Source organism: Syngnathoides biaculeatus, chromosome 8 (genome assembly GCF_019802595.1).
Source record: "Syngnathoides biaculeatus isolate LvHL_M chromosome 8, ASM1980259v1, whole genome shotgun sequence".
Taxonomy (NCBI): domain Eukaryota; kingdom Metazoa; phylum Chordata; class Actinopteri; order Syngnathiformes; family Syngnathidae; genus Syngnathoides; species Syngnathoides biaculeatus.
Window position 1 is genome coordinate 18266407 of NC_084647.1, and position 19061 is coordinate 18285467.

Consider the following 19061-nt stretch of genomic DNA (forward strand, 5'->3'; position numbering starts at 1 on the left):
TTTAGCAGATATATATCATGAGAAATGGATTATATAAAATAAAAACATATATATATATCCATATATATATATATATATATATATATATATATATATATATATATATATATATATATCCCACTCTAAATTGCCCCAAGGTGTGATTGTGAGTGCGACTGTTTGTCTCTATGTGCGCCTCCTGCCCGTTGACAAATGGGAGAGGCTCCAGCACTCCTCGCGACCCTTGTGAGGATAAGTGGAGAAGAAAATGGATGGCTGGCTGGATATATATCTCTCCATCCATTCATTTTCCAAGAGGTCATGCGAGTGCCAGAGCCTATCCCAGCTAATTCTGGGCGAAAGGCGGACGACACCCTGAACCGGTCGCCAGTCAGTCGCAGGGCACATTGAGACATACAGCCGGACTCACAATCACACCTAGGGGCTATTTCGAGTGGGATGTCGACATATCACTCAGCAGGAATTGAATCCACGCCGCCATCACATATTGAAAATAGAAAATAAAGTCTAATCAAATACAGGATGTCACCAATGAATATACCCTTGGAAGAATTCCTTCTCACAGTTAAAAATACACACGTACACTATAAAAATGTCTAATACAAACAAACCAAGAAGTTGATATACATACAGTACGTGCCGACAAACAAAATAAACACCGAGCGTGGAGCTAATTCAACTCTTTAAGTGAAACCCGACGAACGCGTTGACTTCACGCAGCTCTGGAATGAGGTGCGCACGCCGTCTAGATGGCTTTGCTTCATTTCATGTCACTCCTCCCGGACACTTCCATTTCTTTGCCGCATTCTTGGCTAGCGTGTAATTTTCATAGACTTTTTTTCTTGTCGAGATTTGTCATCACATTTCAGTTCCGAGCCGCGTTCTTCGAGTTGCTGGCGATATGGGCGCTTTGCCAGGGTGCCTGACGGTCAGAACTCCAGCGGAAGTATTCAGCGTAGTGTTTTCTCAAGCGAGCCACATATTTAAGATTAGCAAATCAACATTCACACCGAGCAAAAATTAAATCAAAGATAGTTACTGTATATCTCTGGCATAGGTGAATAAAGGTACATTAGTTGTAATTTTATTTTTTTTTAAAACATCAGTATCACGATTTCTGATGAAAAGAAATGACTTTGTGTCATCAGACGGAAAGAAAAATGTACCACCAGTGTGCATCATTGCCTGCTGCGTGGATCAGACCAAAAGATTTTAGCACCCTTATTGGCCTCACTTAGTGTCAGAAGTGGGATCCATGGATTGGCCATCAAGGCAACCTTGGGAGGTGAAAGGTCGACCACGTGGAGTCAAAAACAAAACTATGGTTCTTATTATGGTAAATCAGAAAGTATTGCCACAACCTTTGGTGTCAGAAGTAGGATCCAGGCAGTGATATCCAGACACATTTGCGAGTTGGGGGGGAGACAATACTTATGGTGTTCCACTATTTATTATAGTAACACTTGAAATATTAGGATGAATCTGTAGTGTCAGGAGTGGGTTTCAAGGATCGACTTCCCAGACATCCGCAATGGTGATATAGAAAACACGTAAAGCCACGCCAATCACTAGTTTCCATCCATCCAGTCTCTTTGCCGCTTATCCTCACGAAGGTCGTGGGGAGTGCTCGAGCCTATCCCAGCTGCCAACGGGCAGGAGGCGGGGTACACCCTGAACTGGTTGCAAGCCCATCGCAGGGCACATAGAGACAAATAGTTGCACTCCTAATCACACCTAGGGGCAATTTGGAATGTCGAATTATTGTTGCATATTTTTGGAATGTGGGAGGAAACTGGAGTGCCGGGAGAAAACCCACGCAGGCACGGGGAGAACATGCACCCCCCCCCCCTGCTAACAAAAAAAAAAAAGCTAACATTCCCACATGGACGCCGGCGCAGGTCCCCCACGTACCCCCCATCCCCAGTTTTATAAGTGGAAGCATCTTTAACTCTCTAGCACTTCTTTCAGGGACACTTCGAGGCTGCCCGACAGGTCCAGATTAGCTTCTCGCCACACAATGCCGGTGAATTAGTGGACCGCCGCTTAACCCCCCCACCCCATGACCCGTCCGCCATCCTTTGGGTGAGCAAACACGCTTCCGGGGCCAGGAACACATGACCGGCAGCTCAAACCGGGAATGGGCGACAACTGTGAGTGGCGAGCGGATTTAGAAGCGAGACAAAAAAGACGGGAGCGGGACAGATGGTCAATTTGCTTCACCTTGCAAAATGCACGTGTCAACGGTTACAGTTTATTGCTCCAAATCTGCTATCAGCATGTGGCACAATGGAGCAACTGGTTGGAGTGTTGGCCTCACAGTTCTGAGGACCAGGGTTCAATTCCTGGCCCCGCCTGTGCGGAGTTTGCATGTTCTCCCCATGCCTGCGTGGGTTTCCTCTGGGCACTCCGGTGTCCTCCCACATCCCAAAAACATGCAACATTAATTGGACACTCTAAATTGTCCCTAGGTGTGATTGTGAGTGCGACTCTTTGTCTGTCTCCATGTGCCCTGCGATTGGCTGGCAACCACTTTAGGGTGTACCCCGCCTCCTGCCTGATGAGAGCTAGGATTGGCTCCAGCACTCTCGCGGCCCTTGTGAGGATAAGCGACTCAGAAAATAGATAGATGGATCTGCTCTCAGCCCCAAAGGGAAAGAGTCCGCTGCCGGCCGGACATAACATTAGGTACACCTGCACAGTCTGACTGATCCCTTTTTTTTGTGCCGTTTATTACGATAATGGCCCCGTCACACCATGACGTTCTGGTCAGCGTTCTATAGCGTTTGAGGAAACGTTGGTAGTCATCCATGGTCGCCGGGATAGCTCCAGAAGAGCGTTGTTTGAACGCTAGTGAACGTCAATGATCGCTGGGAATCGGCGGAGAACGCCGGTCCGGGAAAAAAAGTTTTGAACATGCACTAAAGTTCTCACCGAGACCAGCGTTCATCAACGTTTAATTTTAATTATACGCTGCAGAACGTTGAAGAACATCCGCGCTACGAGCCAAGCCAAGCCAAGCTACAGTAGAGAGCACCTACTATGGAAGATCCACAAAGCAGCAGTTCGTTTTTGCGGAAAAACTCCACCAGACTATCCTCAACAGCCCGGTCCAGGATCCTGCAATCATTTCTCTCCTTCTTTTGTCCCTTTGTCTCTCGGACCGTCCTCACTGGGGTTTGCACGGTGTTTAGGGTCCCCAGGGGGTGTCGCATGGTGCGTGACTTCGCGGACGTGCTCTTCCTCCTGCTGTTGTTTTTCCTCCAAACACATTGCTCGTGATGAAAGAGGCTTAGCTTTCTTTCTAGCAGCGCGAGTTGCTGAAGTCCGCCCCCTAACTTTTTTTCTTCTCGGCGGCATGATGCTCACTGTTCTAACTCACGACAACAACTGAAGTGACGATGAACTTTCCAACGTTTTAGTGCCGGTTCCACTGTAAAAATTACACGCCAGCAAAACGCTTTTCTGTCATTCTTCACCCATTGGTAACACGCTCAACACGCTCGTCTTACGTTGACAAATCGCTTGTCGCGCCCCAATGACGCGTTTGCACATGCTAATGATTTTTAGGGGTATCTTATTTGGTTGCTGTTACACGCTTTTCGTGCGTTGGACACACGTTGATCACACGCCAGAGGTGTCATCCGCATTTGAGAGCGCTGAAAAATAGAATGATTGAAATGTTCAGAGGATGTTGATGGAGCCTTCATACACAAAATAGGGCCCTGTAATCGGAGATGTACTCCTGCAATACAAAAATTGTTGCTAAAACATTTGGGGTCAGAAGTGGGTTGACCATTCAGATTGAGTTGGAGTGTGTGCATCTGGGGAGAAAAATAATACTCTTGTCGGTTCAACATTGATTTTAGTCGTGCAGGAAATATTGCCAAGATGTTTGCTGTCAGAAATGGAGTCCAGAGAGTGACACTCAGACATATTTGTGAGTCAGGGGCCGGACACCCGGGGACATAAATATTACACTTGGTGTTTCAATATTATTTATGGTAAACTAAAACATTAGCTAGTCAGAATTGGAATCCCGTGAGCCACAGTCTAACCTTGTGAAAATTTAAGTCAAACCTATGGATTACACCACGAGGTCATAATTGGAAAAATATGCCATGTTTGAGAATAGAGTAGACCAGAGGGAGCCAATCACAAGCGTCACCTTTAGGAGGATGAGGAGGAGATATCCTAAAAACAATTGCAGCTTTTTTTTCTAATGTAACGGAAATGGGAATGATAACATATTTCCAGAAGCAACTGCAAATTTAACTACTTTAAATTTTGCCATTGAAATACGCATTCCAGTTACGTGTAATGACTTCCTCCCCATACGGTTGTATCGCTTTTCCAGACACTTGAAGACACTCAGCACTCCACTTTTTTAACCCTCGCAAAGGTTATTCATCATGCCGCGCCCGCCCTCCAGTTTGAAAACTACTGCTTTAGCTGTGTCAGATAAATAGTGTTGTCATAATCAGTAATGTAAATGGTAATTATTAAATTCAAAATATATTTGTGCAGGGTGTCCTCGCACTCTGCTCCTTACTTTTTTTTCGGGTGGGGGTCATGTGTATTGCAATGTAAATATGAATGCGGTCATTAATGGGAGAGAGAGAGAGAGGAGAGAGAGAGAGAGAGAGAGAGAGAGAAGAGAGAGAGAAGAGAGAGAGAGGAGAGAGAGAGAGGAGAGAGAGAGAGAGGAGAGAGAGAGAGAGAGAAAAGGGTGCCGCCACTTGCAGGGACTCCAACCTCCGCGTACCGAAGGGGGCGTCCACGCACACTCGGTGACTCGCGTGTGCTCATGCAGTGAGTGGGAGCAGCAGCAGCAGCAGCCTGTCACTCCCCTGCCTTGCCTGCACATCGGCTGCCTCGGCACCGTGACACCTCGTTTTTCTCGCCTCCGATCCCACGGACTCATCGCAGCGTGGACGTGGTGACGCGCGCGTGCATGACCAGCACCTCTATTCATTTTTTCTTTATGATTGGGAGCGGCGCGCGGGGAAGGAAAGAAGAAAGGGGAACAGGACAAATTCTCCCTCCTTTTTTTTTTTGGGGGGGGGGGGGGGTCTTTTCGTGCAGAATCGTGCGTGTCGTACACTGTGGAAATAAGGCGCACCCACGAGTGGGGGGCTCGCCAAGCCAAGTGCGGAACCCGGACGGGACCTGCTGCATTGTCTCTCCAAGCATGGTAAGCTGCAGGAATGCTTAGTGAAATATGACATGGTGCGCCCAGATGTGGCGCCCTCACACACTCCCCATCCGAACCGCACCTCGGTCCCGGCCGTGCGCGCTTGGCTGGCCTGTACCTGTACCTACGTGCGTGATGCCTGTTTTCGCGTTCGCTTACGGGACGAAATGTGGGAGAGTTAAAAAAAAAAAAAAAAAATCGCGTGATCTTCTGTTCGCTGTAATGATGTGTGGCATGTTGGTTTGGACCGTGATTTTTTTTTATGCGACGTGAATTGCATAAGAAAGGGGGGGGGGACTTTTTTTTTTTTACACTGTGCGGTGGAGTTGTTTTAAATGTTTTTTGTATGAAATCAAACATCATAGTTTATGATTATTTTTAGTATGGTTTAAAAAATACTTATTCATGTAAAGCTATATCAAAAAGAACTGGTAATGATTTTCCAAGTATTTTCAATTATTTATCATTTTCACAATATTTTAAAATTCTTGATAGTGCATCTTGATCACATTAATTTTAATGATTTAATCATTCATTTAACTTTTATTTGAAAAAATAAATATAAAATAATTGTTTCCAAATCACCCAAATACATCATATTCATCTTTAATTATAATTTTTAAAATAAATGACATGACATATATTTCTTTAAATAAGTAAAACACAATTTATTGTTTGCATTATAAAATAAAATATTTTCAGGAAAAAAATTAAATATATACTTATAACACAGTCAATCATATTTTTTGAGTCCTCTAAAGACACATTATAGTCACATTTTTCCTTTTTCTTTTTACAGTCTATAGAACGTTTCAAAAATGTATTTTTTTCAAATCTTCAAAGCACATCATGGCCATTTTCTGTTTTTGTATTACGAAGAGTGATTCTAAAAATGTCCAGCGCTCAACTTAATAAGCAACGATGACGCCTCCGAGTGCCGTGTTGTGGGTACGTTTCATTTTGAGGAGTTCCCAAACAGTGCGTGAGAGCAGAGGAGGAGTAAAATGAGTGAGTGCGAGTGAGTGAGTCGGACCCCCGGGAGCCATTGTTGGGGCGGAGGGGGAGCGCTGTGGCACTAGTAGCGCCGACCGTCTCTTGCGCTGATTGGTTGGCTCTGAACTGCTTGTGTCCACTCTCCCATTAATGATTGCGTTTAATTCCGTGGCTTAGTCTTTGTCCTTTGTGGTGTGTTCTCTAGAAATGGGCGTAATGTAGCTAATCAGATATTGAATGATGGCAGCTGAAATTGATCGTTGGCTCGAAACGCGTAGCTGTGAATGTGAGCGGGAATTGCTGTTTTGTTTGTACGGAATGTTTTCCTGAGTGTACTCCGCTTCTTTCCTAAAATCAGCGGGGATAAGCGCTAGCTAGTAGAATTGGACTACTCTTTTTCGTTATTTTGTCAATATAATGAAGAATGAAATATCGCCTCATAGCAGTTCACCACTATGAGCTACATGGATAATTAAAGCCCTAAACAACAATAAACGGGCTCTTCGCACCTCTATTTTCATCGCAAATCCAAGAAATAATCATTAAATTTTGGTGCTGTGCCGCACTCACACACGTTGAATTGCAAGGGCAATAAAGCTCTGCGTTTCACTGGGGTCCATTCGTCTTGGATGCGTCCTCCTGATTGGGGCTCATTTTGGTGAATCCCCAGTTAGGATTTGGCCAAAGTAAAAGCCTCCGAATTTTCCTCGAAATGGCCACTTCAAAACAAAATGGCTGACTTTCTGTCACATTTTGAGAATGGCTGCGTGGGACTGTTGCGATAGACATGTCCACCTAATAGCTTGTCCTTGAGAGTTTTCAGGTGTCCTATTATGATAGACGTATACTGAATTTCTTCTTCTTGTTCTTCAGGTCTTAGTTATTTCCCACAAACCCGGGGGTTTTGTTCAGTGAGTTTGGGCAGTGGTCATGTTCGGGACCGCTTAAATTCATGCAGTTCCATTAAGATACAGACAGACGCAAAAATTGGTCAGTAATACTGAGGCCCACAAAACGTGCATCATTACCGATGTAACAGCAGATTATTTTTTTAATACAACAGAGAAACTAATTAACAAGGGATTTTTTTTTTCTGAACCCTGCCATGAATAGTGAAAAACCGCAGGTCACTGATGACCCACTAAAATGTTTGGACTGTATTAATAATTTAATAGGTGAGTTTAAATCTACCACACACTATGAACTATAACTGACATGAGTATGTGGTGTAGGTGGAAACAGTGGATGATCCCGGGTTCAATCCTGGACCCGCCTGTGTGGGGTTTGCATGTTCCCCCCGTGCCTGGGTGTGTTTTCACGCCGGTTTCCTCCCACATTTCAAAAACATCCAACATTAATTGGACACTCTAAATTGCCCCGAGGTGTGATTGTGAATGTGGCTGTTTGTCTTGATGTTCCCTGCGTCTGGCTGGCAACCAGTTCAGGGTGTACCCCGCCTCCTGCCCATTGACAGCTGGGATAGGCTCAAGCACTCCCCGCGACCCTTGTGAGGATAACCGGCTAAGAAAATGGATGGATGGATGGATGGATGGATGGATGGATGGATGGATGGATGGATTTGGTGTATATGTACAATTCATTTGGCAAAGACTTTCCAGGAAGAATCAATGCTAAATTTAGTTTGTAGACATACAAATCTTGTCTCTCAGTCAAGATGTATTACTTATACGTATGGTACTTCTCTGACACCAATTCCTTTTTAGACAGAACGTAGTTGGGACCCAAAAACCCAAATAGGTGAATTTGTGAGTAGTGAACTGTGAATATTCAGAGGATAAAATCACATCCTTTGAGCATAAATGAAATTGTAACATGAAACTCAGCGTGTAGTCATTTTTTGCACTGATGTCAGTAATTTTAAAGTGTCCAAGGAATCAATAATTCTCGTACAGCTGCTTTTTCAGCAGGCGCTGGCGGAGTGACTTTCGGCCTGCTGGCTTCACGTTTAGCCGAGGCTGCTCTTTGGTGCATCAGGCACACACTCAATCAAAATGTAGCAAATGGCAGTATGCCGTCTATACAGTATTATGAAACACCCACATGCTTTGGCCCTCTCCCCCTCCCCAATAAATAAGCCATTTCAAGTCAGCCACGGAAGGGCCGAGCCGCATCCTGACCTGCTCTTCAACCTTTTTCCCGCGACGTCGTCTCACAGGCTCAGAAAGACATTTAGCTTGTCTGACCTTGCCGTGTCTTCATCTTCACCGTGTAGCGACGGCTTCATTAGTTGGGATGGGACTTGTGGAGGCTACTCCGATTCTTCATTACCGCTTCTGCCGAGCAGCCGCCTGTGATGGCGGTTTGTCCCCTTACCGCTAATAGTCCCATTTTCTCTAAACTTGATGAGAACTTGCGATGACCTGGACCGATAGCTGCTGCACATACGTTATCTTTATGCTATTGACTGCTTCTGAGTGAGCGTAGATGATGTAGTATGTAATCTGTTTCAAAGTTGTTTCCAAGTCGAACAATGTGCAGACTACACGAACCACCCAGGTACAGACCGCATCTCAAATGTTTTTTAAGGTGTGTATTTTTATCATTTCGTTATTGGCCAGTCCTAATTCAAGACATATTTTGTAGTTGTAGCCGCTACATAGTTTCCGCCATCATGTTTCAGTGGCAGTAGTCGTTTTGGACAAAAAACAAAAATGCACTTTTAGATCATTTTTGGTCAAACATTTTCAGTGGTAGAAAACTTGTTGCATCCCTACTAAGCTCTTTAAAAAAAAAAAAAAAAAAAAAAAAAATGGTTTCACAGTCTGATCGATCAACCTGAAAATGTGGGAGTCGAAGTTTAAGTTTTTTCTCTTTGGCCTTGTACACAGAAAAATATTTTTCCAACCTTAAAAGATTTGCTACAGACTGCATCCATAAAGATGAAAAAAACAAAAACAAAATGGGGGGAGGCATTCAACAGTTTTGGTCGTCATATGTGTCATGGGTGTTGTGCTCCGAGGAGCACCGATGAAGATTTTGTTCCACCGTGAACCTCAAAGTTGCGTGATCTTACAAAAATGAAAAAAACACTTCTAGATTTGCGCCGATCTTTTTCCCCAAGTGTCGTAGAGTTGCAATGTTCTCAAAAAGTCTTCTTTTAGAAAATACCCCACTTGTTTACATAAAATGACACGGACCAAGACCTTTTCATTTTCATTTTTGGCCGTTTACATCTGTGCCAGTCCTGTGATTGGCTAAATTCTGTTGAACGTCACAATTCTCGGCGTTGTGACTCAGACTCAGGAGAAGTCCGCTTTCCCCATACGCATGAAAAGTTTTGGTTGTAAATATTGAAAACATTCATTTTTCAAGATTGTTGACCCCAACTTCTTTTAGACCGTAAAATCGGGAAGAATTTGACGTGCTTGGTCAGGGAGGGGCAAAAGCGTCTTTATATGTATACCGTGTCTTACTCCAACGATCCGTGAAACCTTCAAACTGCCAAAACCCTGAAGAAAAACATACAAAGCTCATGGCTAAAAACATGATGTTAAGTCCCCTGAACCAAGGCCTTGACAATACTCTTTTAGGTCCAGAATATTCCAGACCTTTCAGTAGAACCGAGCAGATCCAGGGGATTATTGTACGATAGAAAATCGCATCACCAATGGCATCAATAACGTCATCAAATCGGTTTTGACGGCTGCCATAAAATACAACACCGCACCTCATAATTCGTTGTGTCTAATAGACGAGTGAGCAGGCTCAATAACACAAGGTCCACACAGTTCCGGGCTCGGATTACGTTCTTAAGTCAGCGTTGTAGTTGTTTGGATAGAGGAACCAGGTGTTAGGCTAACCCCAGGACACGCCTCCTGCCCCCACACAAAGACCCTTCGTCCGGTCAATTGTTTTGATGGGGAGAGAGCGGGCTCCTCCAGACTGGTGATCAAACAGAACGCCTCCTCCTGTGTCTTCACGTTCGTTGAGCCCAATTCAGGGGCCAATCAGAAGCTTAGCACTGCCTTGAAGGAGATTTTTTTTTGTGGAGTGTGTTTATGGAGACTTATTCTTCATAAATGTCCTTTCCTTTTTAAATCATCTTATTGTACTGGATGCTAATATTATTGGACAAAGTGATTTTTTTTTTTTTTTTTTTTTTTAACGGTGATAAATCTGCATTCTTGTGATGGAATAGTTTTGTTCTCAGTTGTCCACAACCAACAGCGTTGCCGGTATTTACGTTGCTGGTCGGTTACATGCTACTGTTTTTCCACCATGTTAGTCTCCGTTCACGTCACAGATGCACAAGTCATTGAAGGACTATTTTGTGGTTGTCAAATGCACAAATTAAGCCGAAGGGGGCCTTCAGTGGGAAATTGAGTGATCTGCATTGACGCCATCTTCCTCAGCCCAATGGGAGAAAGTCGTCAAAACATTTTACCTAAGAGGATGTGGAACAGAGTTGTTTGATTGCACTAAATCAGGAATTCTGAAACTTCTACCGGCGAGAAGTTCCCCTTCAAAAGAACAACTACCATTTGTACTCTTAAATGTAAAAAGGAAATAAACAGCGGCCTGTTTTTGAGGAAAAAAAAAATGGGATGCTATGATAATCAATTCATATTTATTAGAGGCAAAATGTCCAGTGGAGAGACAGGTCGTAATCTTGATGAAGCATTTTTTCAAGATAAAAAGGGCAAAAAAGTGTTTATTGTTGTTATATTGTGGCCACCCACAAGAAGGAGACATTCACCAGGAGACAATGATGGAAAAAAAATTCAAAGGGAGTAGCTGGCTTCAAAAGGAGTGATTGGCTATTTGATGTGACAATACTCACTTTGTACTATATATGGTTCTTGTTTCCTCATTTTGTTCTTTCCCGCACGTCCACAATATTATGCATTATGTAAAATTGCCTTTGAGGTCCTCAAAAAATACGTCTTGTTTTCGAAAAAAGGGATTTTGATGTGATGCTACGTTACAATCACATGGGACTAATTGTTTTTTTAATGCAGGTTTATTGGTGCGCTCTTCCCCATATTTATGTAGGCCCTTTTTTTTCATTAAATGATATGAATTTATTGCAAATTATTTTGTTGACTCCGAGCTACAGCTCACAGAGCCCAATTTGAGAATCCCGGCACTAAACAACTCTCCACTCATGGAGAGAAATGGAGGCTGACTGCTTCTAAGTGCCGCCGCTCGCAGCTTGTGCTCCGGTCCCGACTGTCGCCTCAAACGTGCCCCGATGTTCCTTAAAACGCAGCGTGGCAAATTACCGGGCTCTGATTTGAACCGCCTTTTATTTCCACGACAGCGCCGCAGCACTACGGGAAGAAAAATGTGACAGTAATTAAATTGACCCCCCACCCCACCCCGGCAAAAAAAAAAAAACATCCGTGCGTGAAGGTCACCGTTCTCCCGACAGCCGTCACGTCCCTCGGGGGACATCCCGCTAGCAACATGTTAGGCTTTTTTTGTTTGGCCTTCCCATCAGAACAGCCTCCCCCATGGCGTTTCATCATGACCACCGCCATCTTATGCAAGACGGTGAAATGTGGCTTAATCCTCAGGTAATTAAGCCCCAGTGATTCACACGTCGCCGTCCCCGCGACCGCCTTTGTCGCGATCGCACCTCTCGCTTAAGCGCCTTTGCTTTAATGAAGCCTTCTCGGCGTCGCTTTTTGCGTTCAGCGCTATTTTGTGCGGCGTAACGTAGCCTTAGGGCTTTGCGTTTTCGCCCGCTGTGATCAATATGCGGACGCAGTGGGAGATGTTTGAGTGGTTCAAAGATGGGCAGCCGGAGATGGAAGGTCATGAGTGCGAGGGTTTGCGTCTGTTGGATACAGATATCACATTTTTGAATGGATTAAGAAGGGAGAAAGATGTCAAATATATTAGTGCTCAGTGGCTTGGAAAATTGCTGGAAAAAAACACGACTGGCATGTTTTTGTGGGATTTTTGGGATGTGGGAGGAAACCGGCGTGCCCGGTGAAAACCTACACTCGACACAGGTGGGTAACCATGCCGCCCCATTTATTTTATAGTTCAAACAGAGTAGTGATTCAATTGCTGTATGCTAACAACACTAGCATCGATTTGCAGGTACAGATATTTAAACAAATGGTGGAGCAACACATGTAGACAGACACTATAACAGTACACATGGGCATGGAATCCTCGTCAGAGATGTCTGCATGGTGGTAGAGAGATTTTTTTTCCTGATATTATGTAGTTTATTATTGACTCAGAGCAGCAACAACATTCAGTGGCAATTTCGCGTATACTGGCCTTTTTTTCCCTTTTGATGCGGATTTCATATTTAGTACAGATATGAGATTCACTTGTATCATCCCACAGATGCGCAAACTACTTCTACATTCGGCAAACCAGATCTAAGCACCTCCTCTCAGTTTGGTTTTGGTCAGGTGACCGTCTGTACTGTATACTGGATGTGTATGGCGACCTACCATGTGGAAACTTCAAATTGGTGTTTTTTTCTCCTCTCACGAATTTTGTAGCACAAACAGAAAAGTGGGTTCAATTTGGACCCGGCTTTGTGGGGTTTGCATGTTCTCCCCATGCCTGCGTGGGGTTTCTCCGGGCACTCCGGTTTCCTACCACATCCCAAAAACATGCAACATTGAACACTCTAAATTGCCCCTAGGTGTGATTGTGAGTGTGGCTGTTTGTCTCGATGTGCCCTGCGATTGGCTGGCATCTATTTCAGAGTTTACCCCGCCTCCTGCTCGATGACAGCTGGGATAGGCTCAAGCAGTCCCCATGACCCTAGTGAGGATAAGGGATGGATGGATAAATTTAATAATAATTTCATGTAAGCGATCTTGTCTCATAGTCCTCATGTTTTTGGTCTTTGCCATACTTAAGCCCTGTGAATCCTTACCTAGCGACAAGTGACTCTGTGATTTATGCCCTTGAAGAAAAACGCAGCTGCTCGATGCGATTTGGGTTTCATTTTTGTCTTGATGAAAAACTTTCAAGGTATATGAACACTCAACCTGCTTGCCTTTTTTGTTGTTGTTGTTGCCAGTCGCGAGGGATCTGCTTGAAACGTGAAGGTTAACAAGACTCTGAGACTTACGTACGACTTGCACAGATGTGACTTCCTCCTCGTCCACTGACGCAATTCCCGGTGCAGAGTCAGGGCAGCGGTGTTGTTGTCCCCCTGTCGGCTGAGCGAATTGGCCTCGTCTATACATTTTTGCGAGCGACAGGCGGCAAAGCGGTGGAGTGGCGTCTCCCGGCGGAGCTGACCTTCAGCAGTTACGCCATCAATATTCATGAGGCCCCGCTAGCTGGCCCGCTAGCGCTCTGGTGCTCCAGTCACAGACACAGTAGGGCATTTTTCCTCTCCGCCGCCGTGCTAAGATGACATTTTAGCGACTGGCCTTATTTATCAAATACGTACAGAATGTGCTGAGGTGTTCTTTTGTACCGCGGCGTGACCCGGACGATGACGCTTGTCTGTTTGCGTTGTGTTTGTAGCATAAAAGTGCGTAGACATTATTGATTTAAAGCCACCTGTGTGACATAAGTAATGTTGACGAAAAGACATTTATCATTCTGTAATAGCCACTGCGTTTTTGCTGGTAAAGATTCCAGAGCCACCTGTAATATATAAAATATCTGGAATGAATTTTCCAAAGATTTGGTTTTATAAAACAATTGAACTGATTAAAACACACATTTTCAACTGTTCCTTGGTGCTCGTTCTCGCTCTGTTTATTGTAAATCAGACACCAAAATATAAAGGGAAATAAACAGTGACGTATTCACAATTGGCCAGATCGCGAAGGTAGTGTCGGTCGATCGCATGACCACGAAAAAGACATCAGCCAATCAAATATCCCGTCGCTTGAGTCAGGTGTGCCCAATATGATGGCGTCACATCCATTGACTTAACAGACGGCCTTTTCTGACATGTGTCACTGCGCATGTGCACGGAACAGCGCGTTCGAGCGAGCCCGTGAGTTGGCCTCCAGTTTACGTCTTCTAAACTCAAGGGTATAAAAAAATGAGCGGGGGAGCTGGACCAAGTTTCAAAGACTAGAACGCACTAAAGGACCTATCAAGGATGGGACCGAGGATTTGGCTGAGCAACTTTGGAAGGACATTGCACGCTGCGAGTCCTTCTCACTGCAGCTTGATGAGTGACAGCATAGTTAATTGATATCCATCCATCCATTTTCTTCACCGCTTATCCTCACGAGGGTCGCGGGGAGCCAATCGCGGGGCACATAGAGACAAACAGCCGCACTCCCAATCACACCTACGGGCAATTTAGAGTGTCCAATTAATTTTCCCTGTTTTTGGACTGTGGGAGGAAACCGGAGTGCCCGAAGAAAAGCCACACAGGCACGGGGAGAACATGCAAACCCCACACAGGTGGGTCCGGGATTGAACCCGGGACCTCAGAACCGTGAGGCCAACGCTTTACCAGCTGAACCACCGTGCTGGCCAGTTAATTGATATCAAATTGTAAAATATATTTATTTTAAAAAAGCTAAAAAGCAATCCAAGCAGGAGCAGGAAGAGTTTATCCAAAATATTGTTAGACTCGCAGCATAACAGGCGTGTTAAACCGTGTCAATTTGACCCGTTACATAGCAGATGTTTCAAAACGGGTCAGTTTGACCCGCGATGTCATTGACATGTTAAAATGGGTCAGTTTGATCCGCAGACTTTAACAGTATTTGTTATATTAGTGAATGATTTATTCTATTTTTATTTCTATGATAGACAACTCAAAAAGTCAAAGGTTGATAATATGAAATCTATTTTCAGTGGCAATTGTTCTGGAAGGTTCCGTGATGATCTCCCTTGGCCTCGGCGAGAACCCCATTGATTATGAGCCCGGGCCAGTCCACAGTCCAGCTGCCTCGTTGCGTGTAGCTTTACCAGAATCCTCTTGAGTGATTTCATGTCTCCGGCAGGATTAACCTTTTGATAGGAAGATTATGTCGCTTCGTCTCCGCGTCGTGTCTGATCATCTTACTTACTCTCTCCACAGTACAGTATGGGGTGGGGGGGAAATCTGGGAAGCCCTTTTTACTTGAAAAAAAAAAACATACCTGCGTGAATCAGTGGTTCCCAAACTTTCTTTTGCAGTGCTCCCCTTTTTAGAGATGAAATTTTCAGCGACCCCCCCCCCCCATAGATAGCAGGTGTAACTTAATAATAACCAAAATTTTTAATGGTAGTTCATGTTAGTTCGACCCCCCCCCCCCATCACAACCTCGTGCGCCCCTAGGGGATCCGCCCCCCAGTTTTAAAACCAGTGATATCTATGCAGACGTACATGCTAAATGCTAATAGAACTCAGAAATATGATTGTGCTGACGGGAGAGGTGTCATGCCCTGGTCCAGCAGTTTCATAGGCCAACAACAACCCAGTGTGGTATATTCAGAATTTTCAACATGTTGCTTGAAGTATTGTTTCTCACGAAAGGCTTCAAGTCAGACGTAAATACCGTAATTCCGGGCTACAGAGCGCACCTGGTTATAAGCCTCACCCAGTACATTTGTAATGGAAATACGATTTGGTACATACTGTACATACTAGCGCCACCGTGTTAATGCTAGTGCCGCTGCGCTAATCCTGATGCTAACACCGCCACGCTAAGGCTAATGCTAGTGCTGCTGCGCTAACATTAGCACCGTGCTTAACAGGGCCGGTTAAAAAAAACATACCGGTAAAATTCAGAGAAATGGCAGTAACACAGCTAACAGCGCCAGTAAAAGTCACTGTCTTGGCACATATATTCCACAACTCTCACTTTTACCTTTTCCACTCGAGTGCCCCCTTGCGTCCATTATAAAAAATACACAACTTAGCCGCATCGCCCCATAAACCGGAGGGTTGAAAGTGGGTGAAAAAAGTTGCCACTTTTAGGGCAGAAATTGTGCTATCTTGATAGATTTATAACGTGACAGTCTTACAGTCTAATGAGCTAAACTAAAGGAGAGGGTTAAAATCATTGTTAAAAATGCAAATGTCCATTAAATGCTAAAAGAACCCATAGAATATATTTTGATCATTGTAGTGTGTGCGCCAGCGTTTCTACAAGCGCTGTATGTTCCACCTATTTCATCATTTGGTGCAAACGGGTGAGTAGACCTGGTTTGTTGCCACAAATAGAATTTTGTGCAAGTTATACCTCTTTTGGAGCAAGCCTTGTTTCACTCTTAGTGCCAGCAGTGCTGCAAAGCATGCTGGGAGGAGATAAATAGCCTTTAAAGCGCCCGTTTTGTGTCAATTATTTCTCGAGTCATTCTTTTATTTGTTCTATTATTTGCTAGGGATGCTATTCTGTTTTCTTTGGTGTGATAATTTTAGTTTTAATGTCAGAACATCGTCTGTAATGAGCTGTCTACCCACTGCCAGCTTCTTCTGCTCACAGATGTGAAAAGCAATTGTTCCTCTCTGCCTCGTGAGCGCCATCAAATGGTAGCTCAAAAACATTTGCTGACATGCACGCTAACAGTGTAAGCATTGTGTTTTAGTGTATTTTGTTGTTTATTCACACAACAATGTTTGCAAATGTTGGAACTTCACACAACAACGTTTGCAAATGTTGGAACTCAGTGTGCACATAAGGTGCACCACATTGTAACGAGCCATGTCTAATGTGTCATGAAAATATGGTAAAAGAAAAACAAAAACAAAAAAAAAACAGGGTGTTGCAACATTGTTGTCCAAAAAGTTGACAATGCCCCATCGACAAAAGTTTAGGGACACCTCTACTGCCAACAGCTTGGTGTCCCAATGTGTTTATTTCTGTCGAGTACTGTACTTTTTCTTTGGTACCACAGTAAAGGGACAAAAGTATTGGGACATGTGCAGCTTTGGCCCAACGCTTTTGTCCCTGAAGTGGGGCCGCAACACATGGCGGCTGTCTCTGCGGTCACGTGACCGCGTGCGGACGCCAGGAAGCCCATCAGGGCTTGGCGGCGGTCCCGAGCTGGACGGTCAGACCGTGCGTCAGTGCAGTCCAGGGCTGACGTGCCGGCTAAACCAAGCGTTTCGTATTGAGCCGCTGGAAGCCAATTCTCATCATGGCTGCCAGTTTTTTTTTTTTTTTTTCTAACAGTAGCATTTTTTTTTTTTATTTGGAAGGAGAAATTTGGAGAAATATGTTTTGCTCTAGGGGTCGCCGTATAGTTTTGAAGTGTTGCTGAGTTTTGAGGCACGGTGCTAAATCCAAATGTTGTGGTAAATGTGTACTTAAGTGATAAAAACATTAAAGGCAAGGAGGTCAAAGCAAAGGATGTACAGCAAACCCACTACACACATTCACAGGATGGCATTCACCAATTGGCTCAATATCCTCCTTTATTCAGAACAAAAGTCATCTTTTGCCATTTTTATGCTGAAGCCAAAGCACCAGCTTGTGTTTCCTTGTTCTCGAGGAACTGTTGAAGTGACCTGAGGCGTTTCATTGAGACTACAGCCCTGATCTATCAAATGGAACCGGTTCAATATTAGTCTGTACAACTGAAATTCAGTTTCTGTATTTATTTGTGGACACCTGTTACACGTACATCAGTAAGTACAAGTAGTACAGTATGGGACACATTCACATTTCGGCTTTCACAGATTTGCCGATTTTCCAAGTAAATTATTATTTATTTGCTGACAAACACTGGTGTCATCTGTTGGTATTTTGGTCTGAAGGATGTTTAAGATCAGTGAGACGGGCACGCATTTATTCAGACTTAAGTAGTGCATTGGCACAGTATTGAGGGATCTATAGGCAAATCTTAACCTTTTTTTGGGAGGTTGAGGGGTTCAATTACCCAGAACTGTTTGGTTTCCCCCACAAATATCTAATAGGCTAAATGTTAATCCATCCATCCAATTTCTTAGCCACTTATCCTCATGAGGGTCGCGGGGAGTGCTGGAGCCTATCCCAGCTGTCAACGGGCAGGAGCCCGGTACATTCTGAACTGGTTGCCAGCCAATCACAGGGCACACACAGAGACAACAGCCGCATTCACAATCACACCTTTAGAGTGTCCAATTAATGTAGCATGTTTTTGGAACGTGGGAGGAAACTGTAGTGGCCGGAGAAAACCCACGCACGCACGTGGAAAACATGCACGTGGGGCCGGGATCGAATCCGGGTCCTCAGAACTGTGAGGCCAACTCTTTCCCGGCTGATCCACCATGACGCCTAAATGTTAATATGTGCGATAAATGCTAACGGGCTAGGGATGGTGCCTAATAATTTTAGTCTTATTTTGAAGAGCTGGTACTGGCTGATCCACCAATTTGAATGCGGAGTAAATATGGCCATTCAGGAGTCGAACGTACGAAGTGTTTAACTTCCTCAACGCCAGAGCAGAACCAACATTATTTTGAAGCAGTTACTTGTGGCATATCTGCAGCTCAGCTCTTTAGCTCTCCTGCAAAATCCTTTCGGCTTGACAACATATCCTGAAAGCATGCCATAAAAAAAAAAAAAAGATAGAAGCTATTTTGATGTTAAACAACTCGTAACTGTGGTGATAATTTAGTTTCCCCCCCACCCACCGGGCAGAAATGTTTAAAGTTGACCTTTTTTTTTTTTTTTGGTACATTGAAACCCCACACAATCAAATTTAATTAGATTGTAATGTAAGGGTTTGACCACCACCCACACACTCCCTTTCAGCACTTTTTTAAATCTCTTCGTTCCCAACGTGCGGACCACTTTTAGTCGATCTTTTCAATTAGCGCCCTAAACAACTGGAACATTTTGTAACAAGTAATTAAAACTTATCTGATTCATCATTGTTTAAAATGTTAGTGAGAAATACATTACATTATCACTATACCTGTTTTTAGCCTATGAACCTTTTATTCATCATATTCTATGATGTAATAATGTAATATAATCATGTAAATATGTAA

General features: G+C 44.1%; 1 protein-coding gene across 9 annotated transcripts in view; it reads left to right on the top strand.

Annotated features, from left to right (window-relative positions):
- tenm4 (teneurin transmembrane protein 4) overlaps positions 1-19061 on the top strand; it is a 298762-nt gene that overhangs the window by 100907 nt on the left and 178794 nt on the right. The window contains exon 1 of one of the 9 annotated variants that reach the window (XM_061826838.1): positions 5065-5191. The exons of 7 other annotated variants lie outside the window; for them this stretch is intronic. The gene's annotated coding sequence lies outside the window, so the exon portion shown is untranslated. Of the gene's footprint in view, positions 1-5064; positions 5192-6065; positions 6140-19061 lie in introns of those variants that run through there. One more of the 9 variants, XM_061826842.1, reaches the window with a different exon arrangement.